Raw genomic sequence first — 9203 nt, forward strand, 5'->3', positions numbered from 1 at the left:
CCCTCTAAAATCAAACTCAACTCAAATAAAATTCAACACAAAACAACTAAAAAAAAAAGGAAAAACGAAAACAATAAATTATAGACAAACAAAATTGGTAAACAATTTTATACAACACAAACTACAAAACTGACGTCAATTCTATATTTCTGAGATGAGGAATTTTAAAATTAGGTATGTTGCTTACATCAGTTGGACTGGTATCCTTTTGACTGTTGCTTTCACTATGTTTTGACCGCATATGCTGCAGCCTTCTTCAGGTGTCTTGCGATTCACCTTAGTGCCTTGTCTGGGATTGAATTCAGAACCTCTAAATGAGGACCACCATTCCAACTAATGTAAGCAGTGTACATAAAACTAACATTGTTTTAACAGCTTTTAACAGTTTTTCCATGCTTGTCCAGGTCAGATGGAATTAGTTGAAGCAGATTTTTTTATGGCCAAATGCCCTTCCTGTTGCCAACCCTCATTTATTACCAAGTAAGGTAATATTTCCAACCCATGCCAACATGGAAAATGGATGTTAAAGGATGATGATAGTGATGATGATGATGATGGCAGGTTTCTTTCAGTTTCCATGTACCAAATCCATTCACAAGGCTTTGGTCAGCTTGGAGCTATAGAAAACACTTGCCCAAGGTGTCATGCAGTGAAACTGAACCTGGAACCATGTGGTTGGGAAGCAAACTTCTTACCACACAGCCACACCTACACATATGCAGATATTCCAACTCTCCTTAAACCACCCAGACACTTGGCTCCATAACCACAGATTCAAAGTAACAACTACAAAACCCAATGTCTTCCAACTATCGAACTCATCATCGTCTTTCAACATTCACATTCCCACTTGCATGAGTCAAATGGAATTTACTGAGGCAGATCCGCTATGGCCAGATGCCCTTCTTGTCACTAACTCTCACCTGTTTCCAAGCATGGAAATACAGATTTCAAATTTTGTCTCAAAGCCAGTAATTTCAGGGGAGGGGGTAAGTTGATTACATCAACCACAGTGTTCATCTGGTACGCTTTATTGACCCTGAAAGGGTGAAAGGCAAAGACAACCTCAACAGGATTTGAACTGAGAACATGAAGACAGATGAAATGCCACTAAGTATTTTGCCTAGTATGCTAATGATTCTACCAGCTTGCCACCTTTAACCCATTGCCTGACATGAGCCCCATTTGGGGATCTGCTGAAAACAGTCTCACAAGTGAATTGCTCATGTAAATTGCATTTGCAGAGGTGTGTTTAACAATATCCAGTAGTTAAAGTTTGTCATTATCAGTTCTGGCTAATTCTAGAGGACAATTTATGTTGTTAATCACAATATTGACTGTTTTGAAAAGGTTTTTTTTTTTGCATTCCCATTAATACCATTCATTGATATTTCATACACAATTGCATTTGATACTAGTTTGAAAAAAATAACTGAAATGTTTATTATTGCAATTGAACAGAAAAGGATAAATATGCTTTTTCAGCAATTTCCATTTGGGACATTTTGAAAAAGTTATAATTTCCAAAATAATTCACATATGAAGAAAATTTTAATCTATTTACTATTTTGTCTCCTAAAACACCTGGCAAAGCCAAAAAACATGAATGAAAAAATTTGGCAGTTAATGGGTTAAGCAAGGTAATATTGGCCCAACATGTTTTTTATGAAAGACTGAAAATGATCAGTCTGTGTAACAGTGATGCTTGTTTAAAACCATATCTGGAAAGTATTAACTTCCTTAGAAATAAGTGAGGGTAGGTGACAAGAATGGCATCTAACCATACAAAAATCTATCACAACAAATTCTGTCTGACTCATGCAAACATGGAAAGGCAGATGTTCAATGACCATTCAACAAACTCCTTGTTTGTTCCTTCTCGAGCCACGTCTGGCTCATAAGGGCCGGTTTCCCGGCTTCCTTGGCGTATAGGTTCCTCACCTGGACGGGACACCGGTCCGTCGCAGGTGAGCTGCAAGATACAAGAGGAAAGAACGAGAGAAAGTTGTGGTGAAAGAGTCAGCAGAAGTTCGCCATTACATTCTGTCGGAGCCGCGTGGAGCTTAGGTGTTTCGCTCATAAACACACACATCGCCCGGTCTGAGGTTCGAACTCGCGATCCCTCGACTGCGAGTCCGCTGCACTAACCACTAGGCCATGTGCCTCCACAAACTCCTTATTCTGACTGAATTCTGTATGAAGAGATGGAAGGGGAGCTTTGAGTTCCATTTAAATAACTAAAACACAGCTGAGCAGTATTGCCCTCTGCCTCTTGGTTCAGCACTGGATTAACCATTAAGCAAATTAAGCACATGCTTAGGGCATCAAAAGAAGGAAGGAGCACCACAGAAATGGTAAATGGTTTACAGAACAAAAGAAATCACTTTTAAACTTGCTAAAATAATATTCGGAATGCCTTTATCACTACTAAGTATAGACGCAGATGTGTTACTTAAGATTAATTTTGAAGATCTGATCAAAGATTTTGCAATTCAAAAAAGTAGGAGGAAGCTTTTCAAATATAAATAAAGTGGAAGCATACAAAAATAAACATTATTTTCCCTCTTGCTGTTTTGTTTTGTTTTGAAAAATAAAAATTCATTTTATGGTTTGTTATTGTTTATATTTTGAATGATATAATCTTTTATGGGGGTACCAAGATCTTTTAAGTGCTGAGGGCCTCGATGGCTCTTCATCCGGCCCTGCCTTGGTCCAATAAGCTGGTGAAAATGAGCAAGTGGCTAAAACTTTACATGTTGCAAGAGGGTTGCTACACATCCATACATATACACACACATATGTATGTGTATGTAAGAAACTGTGTTCAGAGCAAGAGAGATCACTAAAAGCAATGTCTTGAACAAAACACAATAGAAGTGAACATTTAGCGGAAGAGTGTTCAAAAGGAGATAGACAGAAACTATGAGGGGGGTGCCAAAAAGTTCCTGGCTTTAAGGGTATCACAAAAGGCTTGGTTGGAAGCCCAACTTACCGAGTTCTTTTACAGGGCTTAGAAAAACTACAGGACCACTGTAATATGTGTGTGAATCTGAGAGGGAAACATGTTGAATAAAATCATAATCAACTGATCCTCCTGTATTTTCAGCACCCCCTCATATACTGAAGTCCATTCATTCAGATAGATTGTACCTGTTCTATCAAGTAGATGAATACCACAATATGGCCATTAAACATCCCAAGTGAAGTCCATTTTGTTACTAGTATTTAGACTGTATCGTTCTCATAACTTATCCTGCAACTGAACAATGGCTGAATGTCAGTGCAATTGATGAACCTGCCAAAAACAGCATCAAATCTCCCTCAAATCATCTTACCCAACCATCTCAAAAAAGAGAGAACACATTGAGATAAGTGGTCCTTATATATTGTGTCTGCAAAAGAGGTAGGATGACCACAGCTTGGACACCTTTAATCAAAGGTTTGTTCAATCATAGCTAAACTACTGCTGACCCATCATAATCACCTCAAATGTGGGTGGTGGTTTGTTTAAATTTACTCGCTGAAACAAGTCACAAAGATCTGTATTGCCCAATACATACAGCGAACAATTAATACATTTAATTTTGCTGTTGCTTAGCCTCAAGCCAACACTGATCACATAGACCTATGATCAAAAGCCTTCCAGCTGTGGCCATCCAATATTTTATCCAGGTACTGATCACAAGCATCTTTGTCCATGAAGATGTGTTCACAACATTTAAATATTTTTGAACTTATAAAGTTTTGCATTTTTGCATGGTATAAATGAAGCCAACATAAGTTGTGCGGTGCAATTAGTCAGCCATTTAGACAAAGTCCCATCTCCAACCAACACCTAAAGATTATTTATAGACAGAAATGATGATTAAGCGTCTCTGTACATTTATTTTGTGTTTAAAAAGTAAGATCTAACATCGTTCACATCTTTCTTATCTATGACTGCTGTTTCTAACTTGCCATGCAACCACAGAGCTTCCATCACTTGTTTGATAACATTAGTTTGATGATTACTGTTCTCAGGATAGTCTTGACCAAGCAGACGTATGAGCAAAGACATCCCATGGCCATTCAATCCTTTTCTCAAATATTACATATATAGGACTGTATTATCAAATGTACCTCTCCTTTTTCAACACAAAAGGATGTACTTCAAGCAAAATTTGGTTGCTACCTCTAGCATGCCAAGCGAGGAAATAGAAACTCCGTCATGATGGCGGGAACAGAGATGTTAGTGGTAGGCGCTAGCATCAATAATGATAATGGGATAGTGACAGTGATGGCAATAACGATGATGATGATGCCAAAGTTAAAAATGATTGTTGCGCTGATAAATGTTGATGTTATTGTTTAGTTTCAGGTTAGTCTTGATCGAGCAGACCCATAACTGAAACTGCTCCACCCAAGAGCAACCATTTTTTTTTTTAGCCAATGTATCCTTCCCCCTTCAAAATGCTGGGTTGGTGATTTGACAGCTATTCCTAGGTGGTATAGCAACCATGTAGGTGCAATACCATCTAAGAATAGCTGTAGTGGCGATGTCGGAAGCAATAGTAACAAGCAATGACAATAGTAATAATAATGATGATAATGTAGTAGATTTTGGTGGTGGTGATGACAAGAATAGTAACCGAGACAGTGAGGCGACGACGATGATGATGATCGTAATGAAGCCATAGATATTGTTCAACAATTAATTGCAAAATACCAAAATGTCGAATGCATCAATTAGATATCGATATATTTAGATAGCTCTCTCTCTCACTTTACCAACACAAAGCATTGTATTACTGACATAGAAAAAAGAAAGAAAAAAAGAATGCCGTTCTAATTGTATGTGCGAAGGAGGGGCGGGGTGATTGAGAATTCCATGCCGAATAAATTACAAGCAACAAACAACGGAGATCGATCGCTCGATTAGAAAGAGGAAGTAAAGAAACTGACAGAGAGGATTCCCGATCAGTAACGTTTGCCGGAGCGTCAGCCAATCTCTTGTGTTTTGCTTACTTGGCAGTATCATCACGCGACCCCTGCCCAAATTACTGGTCTGCAACAGATACAAACATTCAGACAGAACGTCGTACACATACACATGTGTGTGTGTATATCTATATATATATATATATATATATATATAACAACAATATAATAAATAAAACATATGCATATATACATACATACATGTACATACTTACATCTATATGTATATATATACATGCATATATGAGTACAGGACACCACAAATAAACGCAGAACACAACGAGAAACGAAAACATAAAATCAAACAAGGAAACGGACTTTTTTTTAACAACGAAAAAACAGAGTACAGGACAAACAATACAAGGAAAATTCCCCATCATCAGCTATATATATATATATATATATATAGTCACACACACAGGTACTTGGTCAAATAGGGGAACGAAAGTATAGTCAGACGGACACATAGGCAAATAATTAAACAAATAAATCAAGCAAACAAACGGATATATATAAAGTTATGTAGATAGTTATAAGGGGACTGTGAGTTCATAAGCAGTGATATATAAACAGATATACCCCTTTTCTGTCAACAGAGATACGAACATATATTAAAGATATACGTTTGTGTACTGGGGCACGCACGTTAGTACAAGTCTATACATGCATGTATTAGTAATGTCTACCCAAAACAAAATGAGATATCCTCTAATAAATCTACATTCAATATTCACACTAACATGCACTTCTATGTATACAGCACCAAGGAAGCAGCCAGTGTGAGCTTTGTAACCCTTAATAAAGGAGTTTAAAACTAAAAACAAAAGCCCTAAATTTAAAAGTTGGCTATTTTGTCCAATTATAATTATTTTTAAAGGATCCAAAAGTTTAACAGAAAGAGTTCTACACACATAAATCGGGCTAACATGGGAGATGAGGCACACACACTGGTTGCCATTGGCTTGCTAGGTTTTTATTAAACAGACGAATAATAATAATTACTTTCTAGTTAATTTGAAGGACCAACAGAGCATCCAAAAGTTGATGGCTTGATTGCATCATTGCCAAAAATATTATTTGGCGGTTCGGTTCGAAATCACGATGTCATCAAACAAGCAATTGATGCATATATAATTCCTTTCCCTCCAAACGTTATCCAAATTTGGGCGGGGTTAACCTCAGTCTTAAAACATCATTGTGTTGTCTGTCATAATCTAGAATGAGTGTTTACCTAGGTCATCGCCGTTTTCAGCGTAACAAAAACCCTTACCCTAAATCCTAACACCCGGGTGTGCGTTTTCTTTACTTTCGTCGCCATTGCCGAGAATAAGTTCATCCTTAACTCTCTAAGTGTCTTTGATTAGAACGGGTGTTTACTTAGCTCCTTCAATCCTAAAGACATTGGGTATTTTCCATGCTTCCTAAGAAGGAACTGCAAAATGACCTAACCTCAGTCAGCTTCTGCCCCACACACAACTAACGTACATCGATCAGCTGACATGGATGGCGGTGGTATACGATATGAATATAATGGCTCCATTTTTAAAACTCGATAATTTACCTGCTAGCCGACGTGTTTAAAACAATTTGAAGGAAAACCCGGGAAAATGATAGCTTAGACGTGGTAGATTATGTAGCGAATTTGAATTGGGGTAACCTTCGTTTATAAACCCTGATTTCGTTTGAAATAATGAACATAAAAACAAAGCTGGGGAGAACATTCACTTATATATAATTGTTAAGCACAAGTGATATATTTCCTTTAAACGCACATTCATAATATTATGTAAATTTGTTTTATGGTCTGAAGCTTAATTTAAAAGTGTTATTTGTGCAATATTTTTGTTTGACAGCATAAAGAGGAGTTACAATACACAATAAAATGTTTATCTTTAAAAATCCCAATTAGATTTAATAGGGATGGTTAACATTGCGATGACTATAATACATTAGTAATAATCTGATTCGTTCAATCGATCTTATTATGAGGGAAAATAATAATTAAACTCAATTATTGTTGATGAGTTTAATGCCTCGAAAAGGGAAATGGAATGGCAAGTCTGTTAATTAGCGTTTGACAAAAATGAAATCTGTCCATTTACTGTTGCCACTCAAATTTGATTGTAGTAATTTGTTTAATTATGGTAATTTGTTTTAATTCAAACTATATTGAATCTAAGAAGTATTCCGAACATTGGCTCAACTTTAAAACACTCAGCCATCCACGAAAGTTGAAAGCATTATAATACTACAATAACAAATCATTTAGAGAAGGGCCTGTAACAAATTCCACTTGGTTAATCCGACACTGAATGTATACACATACGCACTTAAAAAGCCAACACAAACGCATACCAAAGCAAAGTACACGCCAGTATCAGCAACACATATACTTAACATCGAGATATACATATAAAGCAATCATAGTTACATATACAGAAGTAATCAAAGTACACACTCAACAACATGAACGCACACACAAACCCAACAATAACACCAAATACATATCAATCAAAATACACAACATGTTATACATTTCATTGTTGCTCGACCTGCTGGAATGTACAGCCAACTCTTCCTCAAGCCACAACTTACCGTTTCAATAAAAGAACGCTTTGATCAATGTAGTTCTCGATGTACCTCAAAGACGGGATGACCACACTGGAACAGTTCGATCAAGCCTGGCCGGAACTTGTGAACAACACAGAAACATCACCGCTTACATAAACCAATGGATGGAAAACACACACACACATTAACCTAAATACATATACACAATACATGACAGATGATACAAAGAGGAAAAAAATGTTAGACAGTCAAAACCATCACTTAGTTTGTCTAGTCTACATCCTAAATAAGAAACTACCACCCTACAAGACATATGTGTGTGTGTATGTATGTATGTATGTGTGTGTGTTGTAGATCACATAAAATTGTGAGTGTAGTTTACCTTTAAACAAGCTCAGAAGACCAACTGCCATCGACGAAGGGACGTAGTGTGTAATATCCACAACACTGCCAAGTAGAACGAAAGCTAAGCAAATATATATGTCTGTATATAAAGAGGTGTGTGTGTGTTAAGCTTAATAAAAAAAAGCGGAGCACATAAGTGACGACAGTTTCACACCATCATCGACATCATTATCTTTAATAGCCTACCTCTCTTTCAGTCAGCCGCAGATACACACACAGATGTATTTTTCGTACTCTCTGTAATTCTATTTAAACACTGTAATTGAACAAATGACAATAATAAACATAGTAATAAAACACAAAAAGAAACATATATATATATATTTTATTCACTTGTGCTTTACTTTCCGAACGCTGAATTAGTAAGATTCGAACACGAAGCTAAATTATGCTAGCTGTCAGACTCTGGCGTTTGGGAAATGATGATGTTCAAAATGTAATTAAGATTGCCAAGATTATTTGTCTCATGTTTATTTTATTAACCTTAGGGTTATTTTGGATATTGCTATATAAAATATTTGAGTTGAAGTGAATGTGTTTAATTCTTTGAATCTATTTCTTAAGTGGGATTGGTAACTAGTTTTCAGTTGATGTTGGCTGATGTAGAATGAAAATACCGCAGGGGACCATACTAAATCGAAAAACCATACATAATACAGTGACTTACATAATACAGTCATTTGAAAAAACCGACAGGGCAGGCATATGTTCGGTTAATATTTACATCTTGACTCGGAAGATGTAAACATTAACCATATATATTTCTTTACTACCCACAAGGGGCTACACACAGAGGGGACAAACAAGGACAGACAAACAGATTAAGTCGATTATATCGACCCCAGAGCGTAACTGGTACTTAATTTATCGACCCCGAAAGAATGAAAGGCAAAGTCGACCTCGGCGGAATCTGAACTCAGAACGTAACGGCAGACGAAATACCTATTTCTTTATTACCCACAAGGAGCTAAACACAGAGGGGACAAACAAGGACAGACAAACAGATTAAGTCGATTATATCGACCCCAGAGCGTAACTGGTACTTAATTTATCGACCCCGAAAGGATGAAAGGCAAAGTCGACCTCGGCGGAATTTGAACTCACAACGTAACGGCAGACGAAATACCGCCAAGCATTTCGCCCGGCGCGCTAACGTTTCTGCCAGCTCGCCGCCTTAAACATTAACCATATATTCAAAGATATACCAGTTGTAACCATGCTGGTTTTCACGGAGTTTTAGAGTAGCTGTC

General features: G+C 37.0%; 1 protein-coding gene across 5 annotated transcripts in view; it reads right to left on the reverse strand.

Moving 5' to 3' along the window:
* The window catches only part of LOC115214766 (E3 ubiquitin-protein ligase LRSAM1), a 97368-nt gene extending 89225 nt beyond the window's left edge, over positions 1-8143 (reverse strand). For 3 of the 5 annotated variants that reach the window (XM_029783794.2, XM_036505210.1, XM_036505208.1), the window contains exon 1: positions 7931-8143. The gene's annotated coding sequence lies outside the window, so the exon portion shown is untranslated. Of the gene's footprint in view, positions 1-7572; positions 7711-7930 lie in introns of those variants that run through there. The other 2 variants (XM_036505212.1, XM_036505211.1) reach the window with 2 other exon arrangements.
* Positions 8144-9203: the final 1060 nt, after the last annotated feature.

The sequence above is a fragment of the Octopus sinensis genome, linkage group LG8 (genome assembly GCF_006345805.1).
Source record: "Octopus sinensis linkage group LG8, ASM634580v1, whole genome shotgun sequence".
Lineage (NCBI taxonomy): Eukaryota > Metazoa > Mollusca > Cephalopoda > Octopoda > Octopodidae > Octopus > Octopus sinensis.